The 26338-nt window shown below is 45.6% G+C and overlaps 2 long non-coding RNA genes across 2 annotated transcripts in view; both read left to right on the forward strand.

The window, feature by feature from the left end:
- The window catches only part of LOC126506789 (uncharacterized), a 75972-nt gene that overhangs the window by 34270 nt on the left and 15364 nt on the right, over positions 1-26338 (forward strand). The gene's annotated exons all lie outside the window — the stretch shown is intronic.
- On the forward strand, positions 20318-24103 carry LOC126506794 (uncharacterized). Its single transcript, XR_007593337.1, has 3 exons — positions 20318-20633; positions 21350-21508; positions 21754-24103. It is a non-coding gene; the product is annotated as an uncharacterized lncRNA (long non-coding RNA).

Genomic DNA, 26338 nt, shown 5'->3' on the forward strand with positions numbered 1-26338 from the left:
CCTCAAAAAAAAGCCCATTTCTCCCATCTTTTAATAATTTTTTCCTATTTAAAAAACTAAATTGGGAATATTACAAGAAAGTATGATTTTAATTTTTTCTTTCAAGTAACTGAGCTATATAGAAAATTATGTTCAACCAAGAAAAAATACTTAGTTTTAACAAATATCTTCCAAAATTTGGTAAATGCTAAGTTTATCAAATTATCAAATCATCATATATTTTATCTGGGAACTTAAGGACTATAAACTTCTTTCCCCAAGTCCTCCTCCTCCTCCCGCTCCATTTATGCAGTGTTGAGGGCTGAACCAAGTTTTGCACATGACAGGCAAGCAAACATTTTAGCACTGAGCTACATCACCAGACCAGGGACTGTAAAGTCTAACATGGATGTGCAGGCCTCGGCTGTACCCTTCAGCGTTCTGAGAGTCTCGATTGCTCTGGGAGGCACTCATTGAGCTTGTAGCTTAAAATAGACACTATGCATAGAAAAGTGAGTGGAGTACTATTCTTACACCGGAGATGCTTAAAGTCTAAGAGAGAAAGGAAGGTACCTAAGTAACAGTAATAAGATGGAATTTGGACTCCAATAGTGGTCAATCTTCATTGTCAACTTTATGGGATTTAGCAACACCATGGAAATCCATATCTGGGGTGCTTGTGAGGATATCACCAGAAAAATTTGACTAAGGAGGGAAGTCTCACTCAAGTGTGGGTGGCACTATTCCATGGACTGGGGGCCCAGACAGAATATAAAGGAAGCCAGTGGAGCACAAATACTCCTCTCTCTCTCTCTCTCTCTCTCTCTCTCTCTCTCTCTCTCTCTCTCTCTCTCTTCTACCCAACTACAGATATAATGTGCCCACCTGCCTCATGCTCCTGCCGCCATGCCTTCCCACACAATAATGAACTGTACCCTCAGGCTATGAGCCAAAGTAAGCTCTCCCTTGCTTACATTGCTCCTGTCCTGTACTTTGTCACAGCAGCAAGGAAGGTACCTAGCACAGGCAGGGACAGAGATGTGCACAGACATCAGTACCAAGCACAGGTTGAAGAATGCCAGCATCCAGGAAGCATCAGAAGCAGCTGTGCAGGAAAGATGTCTGGTAAGGACAGTCTGGAAGGACCGGAAAGAAACTGCCAAGCAGACAAGGTAGAGTGTGGATTTAAAGATGGAAAAACATGCAAAAACAAAGAAAGAAAGAATGGTGAAACCATCAGAATAGTATAGTTTTTATTCCAATCCCAAAATTATACTGGGTTATGACGACAAAGATTTCTTTCTCACATCCGTCATGAATTGATTAGGGATCTGAGTGCAGCACAATCTCAGACTCCACTAGCTGCTATGGCAAAGGGAATCTAATTCAGGTCTTGAATTAGCAATCAATTATTGTATCCCCAAAGTGACGCACGTCACTTCCACTTACAAGTCAATGGCTGCTACTGGTGGGATAGCCCCACAAAACACGTAGGAGCCAGAAAGTGGCATCCTATCGTTTGTACCCAGAAGGTGCAGACGCAGAAACACAGCCACCCCTTGGCATTCTCCAGGGATTGGTTCATGGATCTTCCTCCTGTCTCCAGGATGCCAATGAGTTCCTTATGGCATATTTGCATCAAACCTACATACTCCTCCCACTTAGGGTAGCTCGCCTCTAGTTGGCTTACAGTTTAGTTGGCTCACAGTTTCCTAACGAGATGGAAAGGCTGTGTAAGTGGTTGTGGCACTGCTGCTGAGGGAAGAATGACAAGGGAGAAAGGACTGCATGTGTTCAGGACAGATGCAATTAAGTAAAGCAGACACCTTCCATCCACACTTGGGTGAATCTGCAGGTGCATGAACGCAGAGGGTTGAGAAGATTGGGCAAACCGCACTAATGGCCACCAAACCAGTGTCCCATTAGCCTCTTGAGTTCATCATGAGTATGGTGTGTACTGGGTTAGAGAGCCTAGCAGGAGGTCAGCAGCGATGAGCCTGGGCGAACTGGAAAGATCTATTTGGGAAAAGGCCTCATTTAGACAAACACGAAAATGTTAAGTGCTTTAATGACTGTGACAATCAGGGTTTGCAGCATATGTCACCAGTAGGGAGGATAGGACCCTGTGGCTGCTTTTCTACCCTTGGTATGATATAACCTTAACCTCAGTAAATACTGAATGTCTTTGAAGGAGTTTAGACCAGTGGCTGCAGAGAAAGTCTGGATGCTGTCTCTTGAATTCCTACACTAAGGTATCAGTAATGGATCTCAGTGTCTGGCTTTAAGGGATCTTCAAGTCTGGGTTGCAGTCCTGAGGACGCGTCAAAGACAGCCTAATTAGCCAGAGTTCTAAATGCGATCTACTATTGTGACATCGCTCCAGTTGATACCATCTCCCAGCAAGGGGTCATTCATGATCTCTAGCTCCAGTTTGAAAGAGAAGTGCCTCAGCATCCTGGGGCTGGTGAGTGGGTTGGTACACTGCTAGTAACCGACTCTGCAGATAGCATGAAGCCCTAGGCTAGTCAGAGAGTAATTGGCTCCATCAGTCGGCCTGGTGGGAGCTGTTTGCTTGTCCAGGCTTTTGTCTTAGGGCTACAGCGAGAAACAACCTACCAGACACCACAGAGATGGGGTTTGTTTGTTTGTTTTAACATGACTTAGTCCAAAGAAAGGCACCACCCCGTGTCCCAGTGTTGGGTGCCCTAAATACAGAACAAAGCAAGGGGTTCTAAAAAAACATAAAAGAACCAAGATCTCCTCTGACATCTCACACTCTCCTTGACTTCGGGCATTCCCCAGTCTTTTCTTTAACCTGGAATAACATACAGGGACAGTGAGATATTTTTGCAAACCACTTTGGACTTCACAGGAAAAAAGCAGGCGACAAACATACGGTATTAATAGGAGCATCTTCTTTTTATTATCTGTCACATCTGGCTCCTTGGGTGGGGGGAGGGGTGTTTTCCATTTGGATTACAAAATAAATTATTTCAAAAGGAAAGACCATCCCTGAATCCCCCACTTACAAGACTTGTACTAGATGGATGCATTTTATATTATATGTAAATAATTCTGTATCATCACAAGACTCCGGCAGGGGTTCTCTAGCTGGAGAAAAACAAAAACTAAACAAAACAACAACAACAACAAAAGCTATTAATTAACAAGGCCCTGGAATACAGCATTCCCTGAGTGCCTTGACTCTGCAGACATCAGGTCTTTTAAATAGCACTTTTGCAATCTGTCATTGTTCTACATATATAGTTTAGTGGCAGGGCACCTACCTAGCATGCTCACAGACACGGGTTCAATCCCCAGCACATATAGAATCTAGCAGTAAAAACATATGGTAGTTTATCTATTTAAACCATAGATCTATCCTTAAGATCAGTGTTTTTATTTGGGGAGTGCTGGAAAAGAAACCCAGAGCCTCACAAATATTAAGCATGCCCTCCATTACTGAGCTACACCCACAATTTTTAGTAAAGGTAAAATGACTTATATCTTCTTAAATATGAAAGAAGGTGAAAGGAGGAGTGTTAGTATAATTGTGCTGGCCTGGCCTGTCACCTGGGTACCCTGTCCCTTTAAGATACAAGCTCCATCCACTCTCAATCTCCCCCCTCCACTCCCTGCTTCCAACCGAGGCAAGCTGGTCTCCATTCTCTCTTCTGCTTCTTCTTCTTCTTCTTCTTCTTCTTCTTCTTCTTCTTCTTCTTCTTCTTCTTCTTCTTCTTCTTCTTCTTCTTCTCCTCCTCCTCCTCCTCATCCTCCTCCTTCTCCTCACTTCTTTCTTCTCCCCCCCCAACTCTGTCCTCTTCTTCTGAAGAGGCAACCCCCACCCCACCCCCATTTCTTTTCCCCCTGTCACTCTCTGTCTCTATCCCTCTCTATCTTTCTCTCTCCCTCTCCCCATACCCCAAACCCACTAAATAAATTCTTCATACCCAAGCTCTCTCTGCATGGTGTACCTGTCTGTCTCCCACCAGCTGCCATCTCCCACCGGCCATGGGACCTGTCAGGGTCACCCACCCTGTAAATCATATCAAGGAGGAGACTGGCTGTGGTAGCCCTGTTTGTAGTCTCATCACGCAATTAAACAGAGACAGGAGATTTCCAGCAAGTTTGGGGCCTGTATAGTCTTCTAGGGAGTTCCAAGCCACCCTGGGGCGACACAGCAAGACCCTGTTACAAATTAATAAGAAAGGGAGAGAGAAAAGAAGGGAAGAAGGGAACGTTCCAGTTGGCAGAGTGCTTGCCTAGTACACAGACCACCCTGGGATCTAATTCCTGGCATCACGTAACCAGGACGTGGCATCACACTGTAATCCCAGGGGGAAGTAAGAGTATAAAAAGTTCAAGGTCATCCAGGTGAGTTTGGTGCTATTAGGAAAAATCTTAAGAAGAGCCTCTCCGCTGACACAAAATAACTACAATTAAACCAGATTAGACCACATCAAAAATGCCCTCATTTAATGGATGCCACACTCCCGGGTGGCACGGGAGCATGGCGGGGGCGGGGGGGGGGGGCGGGAGACAGAGAGCGGGAGATACTCAAAACCCCAAACTTCGCGTTCCCCTGCGGGAGTGGTCCTGACTCTACCTGGGGAGGGATCAGGGCTTGGAGGGCTTTTCTGGAGGTGGAGTCCGGCCCAAGGCAACTCACAGAGGGAGGGGCTTGAAATGGAGCTTTCCGCTCCATTGGTGCCCTTAGGATGGATGCCAGGGACTGGGGTGTCGCTTCCAATCATCCCAGACTCCTTGGTTACAGGGATGTTAGGGGGCTGGGGTCTCACTTTCAATTAAACAGGTGCTAGCAGGGGCAATAGCAATTACCTCAAAATGGAGGGGGTAGGGTAATTCTCTAAATTGACTGGACTGCTGTGGTTTTTCAGCTTCTCAGAAGTGTATTTCTAAGTGCAGATGAAAGATGGGGGGAAATAGCCATCCAGAATGTTATAGAGCCGCGGATCAGCTGCGAGCTTCCCAGCAAGCCTGGTCCGGCTGCTTTCTCCAGAGGTCACTACCCGAGGCATCTGTGGAATTCACACCTCAGATGGACACAAGAGTCTGGGAGCGTCAGTGTAGGTACACTCTCGCCAATGCCGGTGTACTTGGGCCTTTAAAATGACAGTTTGCCGACAGGAGCCTTACTCTTGATTAAATTTGCACCGGAACTAAGCAAAGAGAGGAAATTGGGCCCTGAAACTCCACAGCCCCTTAGCCTCCCTTTCTCTTCCTCTCTGGAGCGCCCCAGGCATCCAAATCTCAAACATCTAGCGGTCCCCTGAAGGTTAACGAAGCTATTTCCCGCTGAACCAGCCAGAAACAACACCAGAAGTGGGTTTATTTTTACCCCACGCTTTGTCATCTATCATTACTGAAAAACTAAGAGACAGGTTTTGGCTGAATCTCCTGTGGAATATTCAAGATCTCCATGCAGAGTTTGGCCCTCTGCCTGCCGCATTTATCTCATTTGGAGTGGTCTCCCTCCTCTCCTGCCAAAGCTCCTCATTAGTAAGATGATTTGGATTCAAAACAGGACACTGTCTGTCTTGGTCAGGCACCAAAGGGATCCTGTGATGACATCACAATGCAGCACCTGTGACATCATAGCTTCACTTGGGAAAATACTATATTTTATGTTTTTAGAATGCTTTCTTACTGGGGGCGGCAGGGGGGGGGGAGGCGAGTGGTGAGGCCAGAGCACAGTTTTCAGAAGTCAGTTCTCTCCTTCTGCCATGGATTCTGGGGACCGAACTCAGCTGACCAGGCTGGCACAGTGACCCCCCTTCTGCCCACTGAGCCACCACACTGGCCTGAAACAAGCCTTGAGTGCCTTCGATGGTTTATTTAACCAAAGGGACTGTAGGTTGGCAAACAAATTTCAACTTAAATTTTTCCCTTAAATTTCTTTAAGGCAAAGGTGGGAAAAAATGTTTTTACGGAGAATATTGTCTCTGGATTTAAGGATGTCTTGCTTTGGGGGAGAACCGTTTTCCTGACTTCTAAGATGGAAATCATACTGTCTTCTGATTAAACGCCTTTTAGGACCATGAAATGGGCACAGATGGGACTCCCAGTAGGTTATGCGTTACATCACATTATTCTTCATTTCCAAAGTTCTCAGTTCACGCAACTGTGCATATATCTCCCTCCATGTCTTTGTTTCCCGCCAAGCATACTTGACTGGAGACTCTCAAAGCAATCCAGATGGCATAGATGGTTGTTGTGTGTCCCAGGGTCCAGGCCTGCCCTGGCCTTCAAGCTCCTTCCTCTAGCATATTTAACTTCTTCATAGGAAGTGCCAAACTAGTACCTGCTCTTTTCGGACACAGATATACTTCTTTCAGAATAGTTTTTGACAGATGAGGAAACTGAGGCATCAGAATTTTCCCAGGGCCACAGGGGTGGGAGGAACACAACACAGACTACAGTATAGTTCCAGAGAGAAATGGAAAGGAAGGTGGCAATAGCTTTCAGAGCGTTGTTAGGCTCTTCTGATAGGGTGTCTTCGGTGAGATTAGCGTTTGAGCCTGTGAATTCCACACCCCAAGGCTTGTGGGTATCACATAATCCACACTGGGATCTGCATACAGCGAAAAGCAGATGAAGGAGGGCACCCTTGGATTGGGATTTTCATCATTCGCTTTCTTAGTTCTCAGACTTTCCGATGTGGGCTGCAGTTATACCATGTGTTCCTGGGTCTCCAGTTCAGACAGTAGATTATAGGATTCCTCAGCCTCCATAATCGCATAAACTAGTTCCTTCTAGTATCTCAATACACACTCACACACTGTTAGTTCTTCCTCTAGGAAACCCGGCCTTGAGCTCAGTCAGTAAAGTATGTGCCAGGCCAATAGGAGGACCTGAGTTCAGATCCCCAGCATGCACAAAAAAAGCCAGACTGCATGTCTGTAACCCCAGTGCTGGAGGGAGGGGCAGAAACTGGGAAACACCTGAGGCTCGCAGACTAGCCAGTCTCCCATTCAAACTGGTGAGCTTCAGGATCCAGCGAATACCCTCTCTCGGAAAAATAGGTGTGGAAGGACTGAGGAAAAGAACATCAGCCTGACTGACTCACATAACACACACACACACACACGAGTGTGCATGCACACACCTGACTTATATTTGGACTTTAAGTGAAAACGGAGGTTTACCATCCATGATCTTTAGAATTTCTACATCACAAATCTCACCCAAAAAATCTCCATAGCAAAAGCTAGGTTTTGTGATGTGAATAAGTTTGTTATTATTCACATAATAAATTTGTTATGTGAATAAATACTAAAGCCTTTTCAGTATAGAAACACCTGGAAAGATGTTCCAGGCCTGTGTATGTCACTATCTAGGGCAAGGACTACCTACCACAGGGACATGGTCTGCAGTAGAGGGACCTCTCCTGTTGGGCTAGGCTACCAAGGCCTAACTGGGACAAGCAGCTGCCCTGCCGAGAAATGAGAGGATCACAGGTAGGCCCCCAGCTCTGCCTTGTTCACCGGCCGCTCACACACCTGGACTATCCCCACAAAGGGGTTTAAGTCAGGGGGCAATTAAAACCCAAGACGCTGATCATGTGTGGTTGGGAGTTTGAATCTGGACAATGTGATACAATGCCCAATAATAACACGGAAATCCACCCTGCTCTCAAATCTCTGAGCTTGCTTCAAGATGTCACCTGCATTTCCCAAGCACAGCACCCCAGCTTTCTTTCTTACCAGCCCAGCATATTCAACGCTAAGCAAACAATCGCAGGCACAGGCATTAGGATTCTCTCCCAAACCCTCCCAGAGCGCCTAGCAGAAGGTCAGTACTGGTTTTTCCTCTGGTGTTTGGCTGACTCAGATCTCTCCACTCTCCGTGGTTGCCTTGAGGAGGCCGCAGTTCCAGGTTTTCTGGTTTCAAAATAAATTGGCAGGAATCTGAAGCGATGCCAATACCGCCCTCCTGCCCGCAGGCAGCTGGGTCCCAGTGGGAGGTCTCTTAGCAACCGGGCTCAAATCAAATATTTGGGCGTCTGGACACATTCTGATTGGAATGAGATCATGAACAAAAACTTCACTCTTTCCTTCAACCCAGCTACCGAGGGTTAGGAAGAGATGCTGAGCCCTTGCACTGGCTCCCTGCACCGGGTAAGCCTGACTCACAGGGCCCTTCAGTTAGAGCCCATCCACACACCATCGCGTTCCCGCACTGGCAGGCCACAGCTCCAACTTCTATTTCTGGCTTCGTATATATCCTTAGACAAGGGGCTGTAACTTTGCTGCTGCTGCTGCTGCTGCTGCTGCTGCTGCTGCTGCTGCTACTGCTCTGCTTGCAGAAAGCTCAAAGTTTTAATTTGATCCTGTCGGGCCTTCTGCACGCAGAACTTTTCCAGGATCAGAAGGGCAGCAGAGGCAAGTCCATTTCAGAAGGTGCCCGGAGGAAGGTGCAAGTGACAAATGGCAAATGAGTGGGAGAGTGGGCAGACAGATGCCAGCCAAGACAGTTCCACATCTTTTATTCTCCAACCTCAAATCCTAATTCCACTCTATTCTTGTTCATTCAGAGAAAATGATCCTCAGAGAATCTGGCTTTTGTTGCTATTTGAAATATTTTTATGTACAGGGGGAGGCTTTATTTCAGCTTTTGTCTATAAATTGAGCTTTAAAAAAAAAAAAAAAGACAAACCCTAGTCTTTAGCCAGGTGTGGTAGTACAAGCCTTTATTCCCATCACTTGGGAGGCAGAGGCAGGCAAGATCTCTGTGAGTTCAAGGCCAGCTTGATCTATGTAGTGAGTTCCAGAACTACCGGGGATATGTAGAGAGACCCTGTCTCAAAAGAAACAAAACAAACACAAAGATTTAGCTTTTTAAAAATTAATTGACATTTTCATACATGTTTATAATATATTCTGGTCACACTTGCCCTCCATCCCTCTGAAGTCCTATTCTCTTGATCTCATGCCAAGCCAGTATGCTCAGCCAATGGGTACATCATTGATTCTGAGCAGACCACGCTAGTCCTGATGTGTGTTACTTCTGTGCGCCTAGATGTCCAACCTCTCCATTCAGTCCTAATGGCTGCTTTCATGATCTACTGCCTTTGACACTGTGCATGCTTGCATGTGCTTACCCACGCATGTGCTTGTGCAGACAAGTGCACACAGGGGCCAAGGGTGGAGGACAGATGCTTCTTGGTCATCTCCATCTTATATTTTGAGACAAGATCTCCCTCTAATCTGTCTGTCTATCTACATCTCTCTCTTTCTCTCTCTCTCCCTCTCTGAACCTAAAGGTCCCCAATTCTGCTAGACCGGCTTGCCAGAAGTCCCAGGACCTCCCCTGTCTCTGCCCCCTAACTCAAGAACTTCAGGTGTTACCATGCCACACTTTCACAGGGGTTCTTAAGATCCAAACTCAGGTCCTCGTGCTTACAAGGCAAGTACTTTACCAGCTGAGCCATCTTCCCAGCCTCCCTTCTTGCCTTTTAAAGACTTATTACCACGGTCCTGGAAGTAAACATTGTGAAATTTAAAATAAACACTCCATGAATTGAACTGACACTCAGATTCCACAGAACTATTTTATTCCCTTTGGAGAGTAATGGAGTATCAGTGTCCAGAAAGCAGGAAGGTAGTAAATGAGGTACCTCTTCCTCTTGGTGGCTTTGTGGCCATGGGCAGGTAAAATAATCCCTCCCAGCCTGTTTCCTTACCCAGAAAATGGGAGTGGTAGTGTTCTCTCCTTAGCTGGAATGTTAAGGTCACCAGGCAAGGAGCGACCGCAAAGACTCTAAAACAGACAGACAGACACACAAACACATGCCAATAACCGATAGAACTTGTGTTTAAATAGTTCTGATCAGAAGAAATATTTAGGGTAAGGACTCTGTTAGAACACCACATTAAATAAAAAAATCTAAACCAGAACCAAGTTGGCACTGATCAACTTTATCAACTAATAAAAGGGAATAGGGTCCTGTGCATAGTAGGTGCTCTTAATAACTTAATCTTGAAGTCCATAGTGTATATATTGGTTTTTCATGACAGGGTTTCTCTGTATAAGAACCCTGGCTGTCCTGAAACTCACATCGTAGACCTGGCTGTTCTGGAACTCACAGAGATCAGCCTGCTTCTGCCTTCCAAGTGCTGGGGTTAAAGGCATGGGCCACCACACCCAGCATGTTTTTGTCCTTAAATGTATTTTGGTTGAGTACTTGGTGATCTTTACAAAGTAACCCTTCCCTACAGTTCATGTTTACTGTGCAGCGTCTCTGTATCAAGCATTGCTGGGGGAAGAAACAATGAGGGGGGGGTGGGGGACAATACAAAGTTTCCATAATCCCAGAATTTACATTTTATCTTAGGACATAGTCGATGAATACTGTGCTGTTACTGTACTACTTTACCCAAACAAAAGATTTCACTTTCAAATTGTACAAACAAACACGAAGGTTCCTTGGTAGAATTTACTGTGTGTCTAAACTAGAAGGAAGCAAATTGACTAATCCCAGCCAACTGGAAATAATAGCTGGGATATGAACCTAAGTTACTTTGTAGGTCTGCTTTGGCAACAGTAGGTCGAGTGATTAAGATCGTTCCTCCTACTAAAGGCAGCTTGCAAAACTGGTTGAAATCTTTGTTTAATTTTCTTAAAAGCGTCAAAGCCATAATGAGATAGTGAAGAAACACCTGCCAGAGTCAAGGAGAAGACAAAGCCAAAGCAAGTTATTCCTGCTCACAGAGCTTCCAGCCTGAGGCATCTGTCAATCCCAAAGAAAAAAAAAATTATTCATTTGATAAGGGAATTAAATTCCAAAGCCCAAGGACAAAGTTCAGAATCAGACCACTCGTCACTTTGAACTAGGTGCTCAGGGTTGAGGGACATTTATTTTACATCCGTCTTTACATGTACTCCCAACCCATACGTGACACAAATCAGGGCCTGGGCTATCATAGAAATGTCAGTTCAGAGGGAATGAATCAGACGACAAAGGGAGGCAACTCTATGAAGTACACGTCAGGGATATTGACCACCAGGAAAGTCTCCACCAGACAAAGGGGAGGTGTAGCAGCAAGGGACAGGCTGGGCAGCATGGAGCAGGAATCTGAGGACTCACTTTCTGAGCTACATGCCAAAGTGGAGTGCAAACTAAAAACAGCCTGTCTTTTTTTTAATTTAATTTAATTTGTGTATAAGAGTGTTTTGCCTGCATATATGCCTATGTGCCAGTTCCTTATGCCCATGGAGACCAGAAGAAGGCATTAAATCCCCTGGGACTGGATTTACAGATGGTCAGTTGTGAATCACTGTGTGGGTGCTGGGAAGCAAAACTGGGTCCTCTGGAAAAGTGGCCAGTGCACTTAACCACTGAGCCTTCTCTCAAATCCAGAGCTGTCTTTAAAACCTTAAAGTCCACTTCCAGGGACATACATCCTCCAACAAGACCTCACCTTCAAACAGCCCCACCAAATGGGGACTGTCAGGTCCAGAAGAAGCCCGTGACAAATGGTCAACTGCGTTGCCTAGCATACCAAAGCACAAGCTGGCCTCCAGGCTCCCTCACATCACAGACCCCTGCTAAGGAATCCATGCTGACATCGTAGCCCCTTTCAGCTCCTCTCACCCTGCACCCTACCACAAACTTCTCAAACTCATGGGCTTCCCTTTCCCCAGTTTTTCATTCCTATATAACCCTGCTGTAATGATCTCTCCTGTCCCTTTAAGAGACAAGCCCCACCTGCTCCCTCCCCCATCCACTAAGGCAGGCAGATCTTCTTTCCTGCTTGTATCCTGACTCTCTTCCCTTTCAGTCTCTCCCCTAAGAGGCAGCTTCTGCCTTCCTCCATTCTCCCTACTTCTCCCCTTCCCCCTTCTGTTTCTTTCTCTCTCTCTCTCTCTCTCTCTCTCTCTCTCTCTCTCTCTCTCTCTTCCTCCCTCCCTCCCTCCCTCTCCTCTCTATGTCTCTCTCTCCCTCCTTTCCTCCCCCCCCTCTCTGTCTCTCTCTCGCCTCCCTTCTCCCCTTCCCTTTCATAACCCACTAAATAAACACCCAACCTCTCTCTGCATGTCTGTCTCTTGCCTGCTGCAGTGCGGAGTGGCAGGGCCGCTTCCTGCCACCCGGCTCCTGCACCAGCCTGGTTAGCTTATGCCCCAAAATAACAACACATAAATCTTATTCTTTTAAACACTGCTTGGCCCATTAGTTTCAGCCTCTTACTGGCTAATTTTCATATCTTGATTAACCCATTTCTAATAATCTGCATAGTACCACAAGGTGGTGCCTTACTGGGAAGGATCTTAACCTATGCCCATCTTGAAGAGGAGAGGCATGGCATTTGCCTGACTTGGCTTTCTTTCTCCCAGAATTTTGTTCTGTCTATTCCACCCACCTAAGGGCTGGCCTATCAAAGGCCAAGCAGTTTCTTTATTAACTAACCAATGAAAGCAACAGATAGATAGATGACACTCCCACATCAGCCTGCCATTGGTCCCTTCCCTGCCCAGGACCAGCCGCCCTTTGAGACCTGCAGTGTGGTCTCATGGCATGCCCACCTGTATGTCTCTCCTCATGGCCTGCGGCAGCCACTCAGGGAACTGTGCCATTCCCTGCCTAGGACTGGCTGGTCTTGGGACCCGCTGCCCACTGCCACCACTTGGGGACCTGCAGCCTTTCTGCTGCTGCAACTTAATCCATTACGCCAGCCACTTCAGCCAGGCGCTCTCTTTGCTGTCTTGGTCCTCTTGGCTCTCGCTTTGTCCTCTGTCTTGGTCTCCTTTGCGTCCTCTGTCTTTTCTTCCTCTCCCACTCTCCCCACCCCCTCCTCTCAGGGTCTGTGCTTCCCCTCATCTCTACAGTAAAAACCTTCTCCTCAACCATACCTTGGAGAGCTCATGTCCTTCTTTTATACATCTAGTGCCAAAACCAGCACTTTGTACAGGGAGTTTGATACTGTGGGAGTTTGGAGGGCAGGATCCACTTTGATATGTTAATAGACTCCACAGGTAGCCATAGGGCCTTCTGTAGTCCAGGTTGAGCTCACTTTTATTTGGAGCGCCTTTTGGAGTTTGCGGAATTGGAGTCCCCTTTGGATCTAACCACTTGTAGCTCCAAACACTGTTTTGTTGGCTTCTTTCCTGAAAGCCCATGCACAGAGGACAGCTGCCTCAGGCCCTTGGTACAGTGGTTCTCCCCTTCCTACTGCTGCAACCCTTTAGAGCAGTTCCTAAAATGTTTTTCGCTGTTACTTCATAACTGCAATTTTGCTACTGTTATGAATTGTAACGCAAATATCTAATATGCGGGATATCTGATATGCAACCTCTACAGAAAGGTCATTGAACTCCCAAAGGGGTAGTGGCCCACAGGTTGAGAACCACTGTATGGAATCATGTACTCCGCATGTCCCTACTGCATTCTCTCTGCTCCCTGCTCCTCCACCAGTAAGTCCAGCCTGGTCAGAAGCTAGAGGAGTAGAGTTTATACAACAGATTCACCCCGAGCTCTGGCCCAAAGCTTCCTGGGCTGCACCAGCACAACAGATCCTGGCAGCTGTGAAAGGCCAGGCAGCAGTTCCCAGAGCCACTCTGGGGGCAAAGCAGCCCTCCAAACAAGCTAATTAGCAGTCAAAATGCAGCCACTTAAAGTAGCTTTACGGCCAATCTGAGATGACAGCAGAACTACCTCCCCGCAGGCAGTCACTGGCAAACCCTGCTTCTCTTTCTCTCCTTTCCACAACCCCTACCATGTCATAATGTCCCTGTCACCTCAGGAACTTAGGAGAGCACTCTTATTCCGAACATGAAATGGTACCCAGAAGTAATTCCTTCAATCTTGTGGGAGCCTTCACAGTTTCTAAACAGCATTTACAGTGTGGAAAGTTCTGGAACAGTGCCCTAAGCTTCCAGAAGAAGACTTGGGGGTTCTCGAGAGTGATTTGCTCTTCATTTAAGCGGTTACATAACGCTTCCCTGACCTCCTGGTTGCAGCCTGCAGAGAAATCCAAACAGTTGTCGCCTTCAAAACTGCTGAGTGGCCAGGAAAAAGAGGAGTCTTGTCATATGGTCTGCCCGTGGTCCTGTGACTTTGGTGCTCCCTCCATAGGGCACAGAGTTAAGCTAGCTTTGTCTCCGGTGGGAATGTGCTCATACCAGATCATCTATCCACACCTTTGGTCAACCCTTGGCCTTGTGACCAGGAGCAGATATTTAGACACTGTCTGGGAGTTTGCTATAGCAATGGAAAAGATCAAAGCTCACTGGCATAGACCTATCTGTACTTGGGCCTCACAGGCAGAGGACAGGGGCAAAAGGTTGGATGGAACCATGGAGTCACTGTTTGTATTTAGCAATTCTGTGCTTCCTACAGAAACCAGAATCACAAGAAATCCCAAACAGATGATTCATGAGCCCAGTGGAGTCTCTCGAGGTAACTCATGCAGCCACAGAGTACCACATTTAAAATATAGATTTTTAGGGGTTGGTTCAGTGATTACAAGCACTTGTTGCTCTTACAGAGGATTCAGGTTCAATTTCCGGCACCCACAGGGCAACTCACAACCACCTGAAACTCTAGTCTCAGGAGGTCTATAACACCCTCTTCTGACCTCCTTGGGAACCAGACATGCATGTGATACCCATATATATATATACATACATGCAGGCAAAATATCCACACAAAAAAACACTAAAGCTTGAAAAAGATGTAACGTAGATTTGATACAGAGCTCTGGATCCCTGCCTTGGAAGAACGAGAAGTTTGAAGAACACTTCTGTTGGGCTATCACATGGAGCTGACTAGTACCCCTGACATCGGCAGGGACAGGCCTGCGGTGCCTATTACACCAAACCCATAGCGAGGCTCCTTGGGCTCTCTCTGCCCTGTTTCTCTTCTCTCGGAAGAGGTGGCTGCTGCCGTTGCTCCCTCCTCTCCTCTCCTCCTCTCCTTCTCTGTTTCTCTCTCTGTCTCCCGCCCTTCCCTTTCCTCTCATAACCTACTGACGAAACCATACCCAAACCCTCTCTCTGCATGGCGTGCCAATCCATCTCTGTCTCTCACCCACGCAGCTCCTCGTGGGACCCGCTGCCCCGCCAATGACCGGCCGTATCCCACCCGCCTGGGACCTACAGAGGCCGCGGGTGGTGGGACCTGGCTGCCCTTCATGGCCTGCTGCCGCCCCTCGGGGAACCACAGTGTTTTATCTGACTGACCCCCTAACCCACTCCCAGAGCCCCTGTGAAAACTGTGCTTACCTACAATCCTAGTGCTGGGGAAAAGGAAACAGAAGGACCCTGGAGTTCATAGTAGGTGATATTCAGGTTCAATGAGAGACCTAGTATCAAAAAAAAAAAAATTTAAGAAAAGATGGAGAGCTAGTAAGGGAAGCATCTGACATGGACCTCTGGCCTACATACAAATACACCAGGTTGTTAGGGTTTCTTCATAGGCCTAAGCAAGTGAGAATTCATGTCCCTCAATATATCATCCATTTTCATGGAAATCCACCACAGTCCCCCACACAGCCATAGACCGTGAGATCCATCAGAGGTCATCTGTGTCTGTGACTTTTTGCCTGTTCCTTATAGCTACCAGCCCTTGCTACCCTCCTAGCTCTTATTCCCAGTAGCAAATGCAGCCAGACCCTTTAAACTGTAGCAACTCAAATGAATTTCATTTCACGTAAAAAGCAGCAAAGAGGTCATTTTTTACAGTTTCTTCTTTGCAAAGAGAGGTAAAAGAGGCTGAAGGCTGAAGGTGTTCTTGGTTGTAGGGCACTTGCTCAGCTTGCATGAGACCCCAGGGACTTGCTCCGCATGTGTAGACCCTGGGCTTCAGCCCTCTGCCCCAAGAAAGAGTCCAAATATCTACCCACCTAACATTAATACATCAAAGAGAAGTATGAAAAGCAGCAAAAAGCAAGGACCGGGAGGAATGTCTGTTTAGTCTACAGTCTAATCTCTGTTCATTCTGGAACGCTCCTGTACTTTACAGAGACTGCCTCTAGTCTGGACTATCAGCCTCTAAATGGATTTGTTTTGAAAGGTAAAAAAGGGGCATGAAAAAAAAAATTCCAAATGCACCATGGGCCACTTTGTCACACATAGAGCAGGAAGAGTCAGTCTGTAGTACTTATTGAGCACCTGCTGTATATGAACACTCCTGTGTACCGAGCACCATAGTGGACATCACTAGGGGCTGCCCTGTAGGTCCTTCCTGGTTGCAGAAACAGGTGCCCATGGAGAAAGTTAGACAACAGATTTGTAGCAAGCAAGCTCTTGCAGGAATTCAGAGGCTGGATTGGGCAGGTGTCCCCAAAGTGGAGAGGACCTACCTCCTTGGAGCTCTGGAAGCTAGAAGTATGTGACTGGCATTGGGAAGCCAGGGATGGGGGAAAGAACACAAGGCCTGGGAAGAAGTCTGTGGAAGAAGGGAGCTAGGCAGGAAGAAGACTGGGCTAGGGAACCCCTGGAAACAGGAAGAGTGGCAGGGAGCCGATATGCAGGAACCTGAACTCAAATGAAGGGTTTGGGTTTCCCTGCAGCGGTGTGGAACAATGAGTACAGTTAAACTGCCAGTGGGGCCTGTCAGTGTACTGATAGATTCGGCTGCTCATAGGATGCTCATAGAGAAGGCAGAGAAACCGAGAATTCCCCAGCAACCCAAGATGACTAGTTAATTTTTTGCTTATTGTTTCTTCTGTTTTTATTCCTAAACCTATTTCTTCAAACATGGAGCCAATGTATTTCTTTCTCTCACAATTCCATACCCTGAGACTCGTACGGTCTGTGAGAATAACACATTTACTAGTTAGATAAAATTTTACTTATTATTAATGATTATTCTCTATTGAACTTTAAGTTACTTAACTGATTAGGTAACTAATTAATAATACTACAGTCAATATCCTAGTGTATAAATATTGGTCTGCATGATCCTAATTAAGTCATGCAATGAAATTAATTATATACAAAATATTTTTAGGAACTGATATATATTGACACACTGCCCACAACTCCAATGCATGGCCCCATACACATGTGGGTAGCACCGACTAAACTCAGAGAGTTAAAAATAAACAAATAAAAATTATAAGAGGAGGACATACAATTGGACGGGAGGTGTGATAGGTGTCCTGGGGAGAGTTGGAGTAGGGGAGGGAGGTGTGGATTTTATCAAGATGCATTGTATACATGTATGACATTTTCAAATTAAATATTTTTTGAAGCTTGCCAGTTTACACGTTTCCCAGCAGTAAGTGAAAGGCCTGTTTCCTGCAGAGGCACCTTAGAACACAGCTCCTTAAACCTTGGGTTGCAGTCTCACATAAGGTCATATGGTTCGGATGTTGGGGGTTGTGAAAAATTTGGCTGCAGTAGAAGATTCGTGACTGTACCATAATCTAGAATGAATTCAAAGTCAAACACACGTGAATCCGACTCCGGCCTGTATATGTCCACTCTGCCTGCACATGCTATCACACTGCATAGCAACCATGACTGCCTGAGAACACCGACTCAGAATCAAGACGAATGTGTGCTGCTTCCTGCAGGGATTTACCAGGACACACAAAGGGCTCTGCTCTTATAAAGACCAGTCCTTCTCGTATTTTACCTACCATCATTCCTGAGCTTATAAGCATCCGATTTGGGATTGTGTTCTGTCCAGAACATTTGATTTCTAAAATTGCTATTTGAATTGCTGACTTAAGGTTTATTTTTAAAATTGTTAAATGAATTTTGGCTTGGGTTTAGGACAGAACTTCCAACATGGCCGTAAACATCCTTCTGCCATTTTGTACTGTATATTTGTGCAAAGTGATGTTCTTAGCATTGACAGTTACAAGATCAAAATATTGATCAACTCTGAAAAACATTGAAGATGCTCTATGTTCTGCAGAATGAAAACATGCAGCTGAGACTTAATGCTTTGTGTAAAAATAAGCGTATCCATTTCACTAGGATGCAAATTTGCTTTCATAGTTAATAAGTGGCAAAATTATTTTTATAGCAAATAATTGTTTTAAGATAAATTTCCTTATGATTTATTATCAGTAAATATTTAAGTTTAGACGTATTTTACATGCCCATATACCAGGGGTCACATAAAAAATTCCTCAGACAAAAGGGGGTCAAGATTGGGAAAAGCTTAGGAAGCCCTGCCCTAGAGTCAAGTATTTTTTAAAAATCTTTGCTAATTGAGAAGCGAAAAATAAATTCATGAAATTGCATCTCAGTAACCATTTTTATTATATGAATCTGAATTTTTCAAAATATATTTTTGTTAATAAATGTTTCTTTGAAATATCTCTATTTTGGCTCATTTTTATCTTTGCCCAAAGAAATTATTATCTCGTTTTCTTCAGTACCAAAAATAAATAAGTAAGTAACAAAATAAATCGAAGGACACAAGAAGCTGGGCTATGGTAGCCATGGTGGTGTGTGTAGATCCACCCACTTGTGAGGCAAAGGCAATAGATTGCTGGAGCTTTGGAGTTCAAGCCAGCTTGAGCAACATAAGGCAGATGCTATTGGAAAAAAGAAAGAAAAGGAAAAAGGAAGGAAGGGGAAAAGGGAACAAAGGAGGGAAAAAAAGAAAAAGAAAAGCCCAGCAGTTAAGACCAGACCGAGAGAGAGAGAGAGAGAGAGAGAGAGAGAGAGAGAGAGAGAGAGAGAGAGAGAGAGACTGGGCCTGGTGTAGGCTTTTGAAGCCTTAAAACCACCCACACCTACTCCAGGAAGGACACACCTTCTAATTCTTCCCAAATGGTTCCACCAACTAGGGACTAAATTTGCAAAATAGTGAGCCTATGGAGGCCATTTGCATTCAAACCACCACATCATGCCTGATTCATAAAATGAACTTTATCATAATTCTGTATGAGTAGAAAAAGTGTGATACACAACTCCATATTCTTTGCGGTTTCAGTCATCCACCAAGGGTCTCGGGACGCAGCGCTTGCAAATCACAGGGAGCTGCTGCAGAAGAAGCTGGCCCTGCTTTAGAGAGCTGCGAGTGCTTTTATAAATAATCCCCCATGGCAGTAAAGAGCATCTATTTCTCTCACTTCTTTTCGCCTAGTTATTACTCATGTAAAAGACAAATGTTCTTTCAGAGAAACAGATGTCTGGACTGAGCCTAAGAAAGGATCTCACAATCCTATGCCTCTTTTTTGGTGGAAAAAAAAATAAAAATAAAAAGCATGTCCTGATTTTGTAAATGGAACACTTACTGAGTTGGAAAAATTCAAAACAAAACACTAGTAAAATCTGACCATAAGCTTGCTTCATTTTTGAAATCAGGAATGGATGTGTTAACCTCAAGGGTGCCAGCATCCATAAAGGAAATAGACGTTCTGATCATATGGACTGACTTTCCTAAATAGAAACTGTTTAGAATAAGCACAGAGCCCACGGAGATGGGTTTTTCCTGCCCTGTTCTTTAGGAGCCACACATGAATCCCAGGCTCCCCCTTGAACTTCATCTGCTGGACTCACATTCTCACACAGCGGTGAAGGGCAACCACATCTGTGCAGCACCCTCTGTGAGCAGAGAAACATTCAGGGAGGACCAGTTCATCCAAGTGTCTAACTTGGCATGACAGCTTGAATTGGAGCCTTTGCCGCCATTACGACCGGGATCACAGCTGTGTCTAACTAGCCTTCTACGTGAACATGCTGCCAAGGATTCTGGGGCTATAGATGCTCCTAAGCTGGAAGAGGCTTTCTTGTAGCCCCATTCAACCAGTCTTGGGAAAAGAGTTTGCTGCTTCCCCAGAAGACTCTAGGGAAGCTGTGGGTTTTCATGGCCCATCCCTATCACTGGAAACTGGGTCTACGTACCCACCCTCTTAGTTGGAATAGGACAACTCACCTTACCAGCTAAGCATCAGTAGGGGCTCATGAAGGCATAACTTTTACTTTATTCAGTGCAGCTCTAACATCAATAGATGGCCTGTGGCTGTCAATCATTACATGCTTGTGGAAGAAAAGAAAGAGGAAGGGAGGGAAGGAGGGAGGGAGGAAGGAGGGAGGACAGTGAAAGGCAACATAGACCAGTACTCTAGACTAAATAGTAGTTTGCTGTTGTTCAACGTGGGTTTTGTTGTTGGTTTGATTTTGGTTCTGCTTTTTTTAGAGACAAGGCCTCATTATGTAATCAAAGCAAACCTAGTTTGTAGTGATCCTCTTGCCCCAGCCTCCCAATTGCTGGAGTTACAGGTATGAGCCATCATACGTAGGCAGTAGTCTTTATCAGTTAAATTTCGGATCTTAGCAATATGAAAAGTTTTATATGCCTTGGATATGGATATGTATTTATTTACCTATCTTTTTTTTTTTTTTTTTTTTTTTTTTTTTTTTTTTTTTTTGGTTTTTCGAGACAGGGTTTCTCTGTGGTTTTGGAGCCTGTCCTGGAACTAGCTCTTGTAGACCAGGCTGGTCTCGAACTCACAGAGATCCGCCTGCCTTTGCCTCCCAAGTGCTGGGATTTAAAGGCCTGCGCCACCACCGCCCGGCGTATTTATCTATCTTGAACTACAGAAAAAAATAAACCAACATAAAAAGTTACTACAAAATAAAAATTTACAAAAAAAAGAACGTTATGAATTACCTGCTTCACATCCTGGACTCCCTGAGACTGGAAAGGAAGCCTGGTGTTGTTTCCTTCGGTGAGTTGCTGAGGTTGAGATGAGAAGTGGGTGGTGGGGGAGGTGACCGTATGTAAGACCCAGGATGCTAATGTTCACCTTTGAGAAATCACACTGCATTGGGCGAGGGGGGCAGACCACTGAAGCATAGATAATGTGAGTTTTTCTTACATTTTCTTTGGGTTGGGGTCTTATGGAAATTCATGTTCCTGAGGAATGTCTGAAAAGAAGTCAGCTACACCCAAGCCTCCTTCTAGCCCTAAAGTCACATGGCTCTAGGGGCAGCTGGTCTTTTCTAAAGCTGGCCTTAAGGAAAAGAAAATCTGAGTGGAGAATCAAGCCACCTACAGCAATTAGTTAGGTTTTCCTTCCTAGACAGCCCTGCCTTCAGTACTCTGTATACACCATAAATATGCGTTCTAGGCCACCGCACGGCAACAATTAAGCCATTACTAAGCTATTGTGGGTACAATAATGAAACACTTCAGAGACGGTCAAACCTCATTAAATCAGAAGGAAGTCTAATCAAAATCAGAGAAAATTTGGCCCTGGCATTTCAAAGAGAGAGGCGACACCCCAACTAGCAGGTTGCACGCCAACAGCCACCTCTGCAAGGGCCATTTTAATAAACTGGAAGAGGAGAGGAACTTAATGAACTGTGTATACAAAGGCACAGAACATTCAGCCAAACCATTTTCCCCTGCTCCAGCCCCTGCTCCAGCCCCTGCTCCATCCAGCCCCTGCTCCGTGTTTTCATACTCACTTGTATGTCTTTAACGAAATGGGCTTCTTCAACTGGCTGATGTGGGCTTGTTGATTCCGAATAAGGAGTGTCTGAGCTTGCTGAGTCTCCACTGAAGGTCAAACCCATCACTTTCCCATTCACTACGAGCCAGGTACGTGCAGCCAACCCTCGCTTACCCACTTACTTGTGCAGCTTTCATCTTGACACTTCAAGGAGGCTGATATGATGGTTTAGGTTGGGGTTGGGTTTTCTGTTTTTGTGTTTTGAGACAGAAACTTTGTGACTTTGTAGCTCAGGCCTCCCTCACCCTTTATCCCAAGTGCTGTGTGTGCCTACCTTCTCTGGCTTTGGGAGTTTAGTTTCTAAATTCAGTCTCATTTCTTCCTTGCTTCCCAGGCTCTGAGCTCTTCATTCAATCCGCTTGCCTCCCAGTTGCCAACCCCTGAGCTGCTAGAAACACAAAATGCAAATTTTTGGCCATAATCATCCACATAAACCCAGTCAATCCCAGCAGTGAAATCCAGAGGCAAGTGGGAATTTTTACAAATTGCCTAGTTTGCAGATTTACCCGTGAAGATCCCCTTCACCCTTACTGAGGACCACAGCAGCTGTAGGCCAGACAGCCTAGCCTGATGGGCAGAAAGTTAGACATGCCGAAATTCAGCCTCCGCTCTACCTGTGGTGTAAGTCCATCCCCTAAGCTTTTGTTTCCTTATTGGTAAAACTGAAAGGATGCACGCAAAGAGCTGGACATGCTGCCCAGGACATGGGGCAGATGCAAATATAAGAGCTACTGGCAGCAGAAACTCTCGAATTCCTTACAAGGAGATACTGTGCTCAGCCTCTTCTTAATAAGAGACAGAGAGGACGAAATTCTCTTCCATCTCTCTGCTTCTGACCTGTGAAGAGAGTATAGAAAGTGCTCCTATCCAAGTGACAAGTAATAGTTAAAATATTTGATAATCCCGCGAGCCACCCCGTAAATCAGACCTCCCACTTGGGAGCTGATTCTTGAAACAGCACAGCTGTCTCCAGAGGGCTTCGTATGAGGAACCTCTGGAAACTAGGCCAGGCCAGGTGGATTGTCCAACACGTAAAGCAACTGCTGGAAGCCTGCCAGAGCTGCTGATCAGAAGAATGAGGGAAGCCTGGGATGTAGGAGGAGTAAGCAGGGAGTGGGGCAAGCACCATTTAACTCAGCTCAACACCTCAGAGGCTCAAGACTCCTGCCCCACTGCTCATCACCAGCAGCCTGACTTTCCAAAGGAATCTCTTTCCAAAAGCTTTAAGAGAAGCTGGCTTTGGGAACCGGAAATGCAGGTTCTTCCAGAAGGTGCTGCAAAGAGTTGTTTGGATTTTCTAATCAGATCCCAAAGTCTCTGCCATCAAAAGTGTCGCTGAAGTAGAAGCCTTGGACTTGAGCTGCGAAAGAAAGCCTCCACAGGCCTGTTTTCCTCTCTGCTGGTTGTACAACTACTTCACACAGTTGCAACGATAAAGTCAGCTGACTTGCAAAACGCATTTAGATCACGTGATGCGTACTCACTAAATAAGTTGTGATTATCTTCAAGTCTGTGAAGTCACAGATTAGGGCCTTCAGATGGCTGCAGTGAGGAACCTAAGCACCCAAGAAGAGTTGGGACTTACACAAGAGCCCTGTGGTCAAGAAGAAGGCAGTCGAGGGACCAGGGTCTTGAGGCCCTTACAATGGTTATGTGTGGCATTAAGAGCTTACAGGTTTCAAGGGCTTCCTGGGAGTTAGCTCAAAAATAGCTATCACTTCCAGTCTATCCAAGAAGAAACTTGGACCCAGGAAAGCAAGGGCATTTACTTAGCAAGACTGATGTCACTTCCTTTTTCTACCATTGTATCCCTTCTTGTGGCCCCTGTCTGATGCTATGCCCAGAAAATGAGTTCCCTTTGTAAGCATAATGTTTGTCAATAATTTTCATCTTAAACAAAGCACCGCAGGGCAGTGGTGCATGCCTTTAATCCTAGCACATAGGAGTCAGAGACAGACAGATCTCTATGAGTCCAAGGCCAGCCTAGTCTACAGAGCTAGTTCTAGGACAGACAAGGTTACACAAAGTAACCTGTCTCAAAAAACCTAAATAAATAAATAAAATGCCAAAAGACTCACACAACAGAAAAGAAAAAAGGCCTAAAATATATTCCTCCAAAGAGCACCATCCTTCCCTCACCCTGACTCCCTGAGAAATCCCAGTTCCCTAGAGCATTTGGCCAATGTCTCCTTGGAGGCCCCTCTGAACACTGATACTCTTCTATTAACTCCTGAATCAAGAAGTGTGTATTATGTAGGGGAGGGGACAACTCGGGTGACCCGGGGAGAGAGACTGGTACCAACACTTCTAGTATTCATGAACATAGGAATTGCTTCTACCTAGGCAAGTAGTTCAGAAAGAAGCCTTCACTGGTCATTGGTCAAAAGCATCACCTCAGCTCCCTAACATCCCTTTATACAAAAAGTCCAGATTGTTTGGCTGGGGGGCTTCACCCCAGCTCCTGGTATAAGCCCCCTCCCCTGAGAGTTGCCTTAGTCCAAACTCCACCTCCGAGAAAGCCCGCCAAACTGTAACCCCTTTCCAAAGAAGGTCAAGACCACCCCTACAGGCTATTTAAACTGCCCCCAGAAAATGAACACAGGGTCTTCCCTTCTCTCTCTTTCCCTCTCCACATTTTTCCCTGGGCCATCCAGGAGTATTGCATTAAACATGGGCATCTTTTATTCGGTCTGATTTGGTTTGATTGGAATTATTTGTGTTGGCAGGGAGATTTGGCGTCTAAGACAAAACACCTAACATTTGGAGGTTCCGCCAAGATGGGGGTCTGTTTTTCCCACGGGCCCAGGCCATGTGTGGGAAAAACACCCTTCTCACACATGCTCTCTGCCAGGCTAAGATTGTCTTCATCTTAGTGAGTTCCCCTTTGTGAGTACATGCACCTAGGGTCTGGGGTGCGGGCGGGGCCGGGGGGGCGGGGTGCGACAGGACACATTTGTAGTTCCTTATTTTTGATTTTCAGGCCTTCCGTGGAAGTCATGATCATCCCAAATGTCCATTCAAGCTGCTAGCCAGGCCCCACTGAGATGGAACTGAGTGCATAGAGATGTCTGCCACTCATTTCTCATGACCTCCCCCCCCCCCCCCCCCCCCCCCCCCCCCCCCCCCCCCCCCCCCCCCCCCCCCCCCCCCGTTTTTGACTCAAGATCTCTGTCCCGGTAGACCCCTTGCGACGGGCTTGAGTCTTAAGATTTGGCATGGGCTTTTAAATGGGTTCTTGTGATTTGAAGCCAGATCCTCAAATGCCCTTGGGCTACCTTTTACTAAAAAAAAAAAAAAATCCTTTTAAATTGGGGCTAATGTAAAGCCCATGGTTTCTAGAGGCCTGCTCCCGTCCCCACTCCCATTCCCCACTGCCCTCCCTACTTCTCTGTTTGTTCTCTACAGTGGATCCAGATCTCTCTTCCCTGTCCCCTGTCCTTTCTAAAACTCTACAGGTGTTCCTTCTTTGTTTTTGTTTCTTCTTGCAGTGTCTGCTAATCTGGTCCTTCATGGAACCACCCTGTGTTCTTTCCTGGCTTCTGCCGCCTACCTACACAGGGATTTTTAAGTTGGCCAGCTGACACAGGTTCTCATCTCTCACTGTTTGTTCTCTACAGTGGATGCAAATCTGCTTCCCCCTGTTCGTCTACTCTAAAACCATATAGTTCCTTCATCCTTTTGTTCTTGTTCCCCCTTGCAGCATCTGCTAAGCCAGTCCTTAACAGGACCACCTCTGTGCTTCCCTGGCTTCCGCCGCTTGCCAGAAAGCTTTTATTTGTCTGTTAGGATAATGTGGCCACAGTATGATTGTTTTATGTCTATGTGAGTATGTCAGTGCATTTTCATAGTATGTTTGCTTTATGTCTCTGTGTGTATATGTGCATGTTTTAAGATCTGTAAAACTTACAACTCCAGATTATAACAGCTCTGAAAAAAATACAAACACGTAGGTAACCCCATTTTGACCCCACCACCACCTTGGGTAAGAGTACCCACATATGTTAATATTCTTTAGCTTATTAAAATATTCCTTTTAATCTTCTTACATTTACTAGTATTGGTAAGCTGTAACTATTGGGTAGAATAGATGTCTAAATTTAACTAATGGGCAATTAATTGTACCTAATTCTCAAGTACCTTTACAGATCTGAGAGTATGGCATTTAACAAAAGAGCTTCTAACACAGAGACATGCCAGCTTCTGCAGCATCATGTAGCTCCTCCAATAAGATATGTAGTTGCTAAAGACCTTCTACTTCAAGGCTTGCCTTTGGGTTTGGCAAAGCTACCCACACATCAAAAAGTGGCCGTTCCAACCATTTCTTGGATGCTTCACCTGGAAAATTGATCTTCTCATCCTGCCAAGACAGGTAGACTAAATCTTCCCCCCACAGGAAATGTTTGGGCCTCTTGTACTCAGCAGCTAACAGCAAGCACTGCTTCTATGCTGGTGTTCTCCAAGGACTAAGGAGAGACTTGGCATTGCCTGCATAGCTATCTGCTCATTTATCCCTCCCAGATCTGTCTGATGGCATTTGATGACTTAAGGAACTGGTAGCTCATTACTTGATTTGTTAAGTTTCCTGCTAAAATACAGAGAGGTTTGCCTCTTTCACAGGCTTCATAGTCCAGAACTAACAGGTTTCATATATAGCTTTAAAAAAAAATCCAGAGTTCCCAATTCCCTTGAACAAGATACCTGCAGGTTCCTGAAAAAAATTCTGCTGCGTTATCAAGAAATCTGGTCTGGTAAAGACTAACAGTCTCCAGGGTGTATTTTAGCCCCACCCATTTTAAAGCAGATTTTACAGGCACACCTGCTGTCTGGGCCAAGACCAACTTACAAAGTCCTCTCCAGACAATGCCAACACCGACACCAGCTCCTGGAACTTCACCATTGGTACCAACTCTCTTGGATCA

The sequence above is a fragment of the Alexandromys fortis genome, unplaced genomic scaffold (genome assembly GCF_014885135.2).
Source record: "Alexandromys fortis isolate MF-2015 unplaced genomic scaffold, M_Fortis_MF-2015_v1.1 scaffold_69, whole genome shotgun sequence".
In the NCBI taxonomy this organism is placed as follows: Eukaryota; Metazoa; Chordata; class Mammalia; order Rodentia; family Cricetidae; genus Alexandromys; species Alexandromys fortis.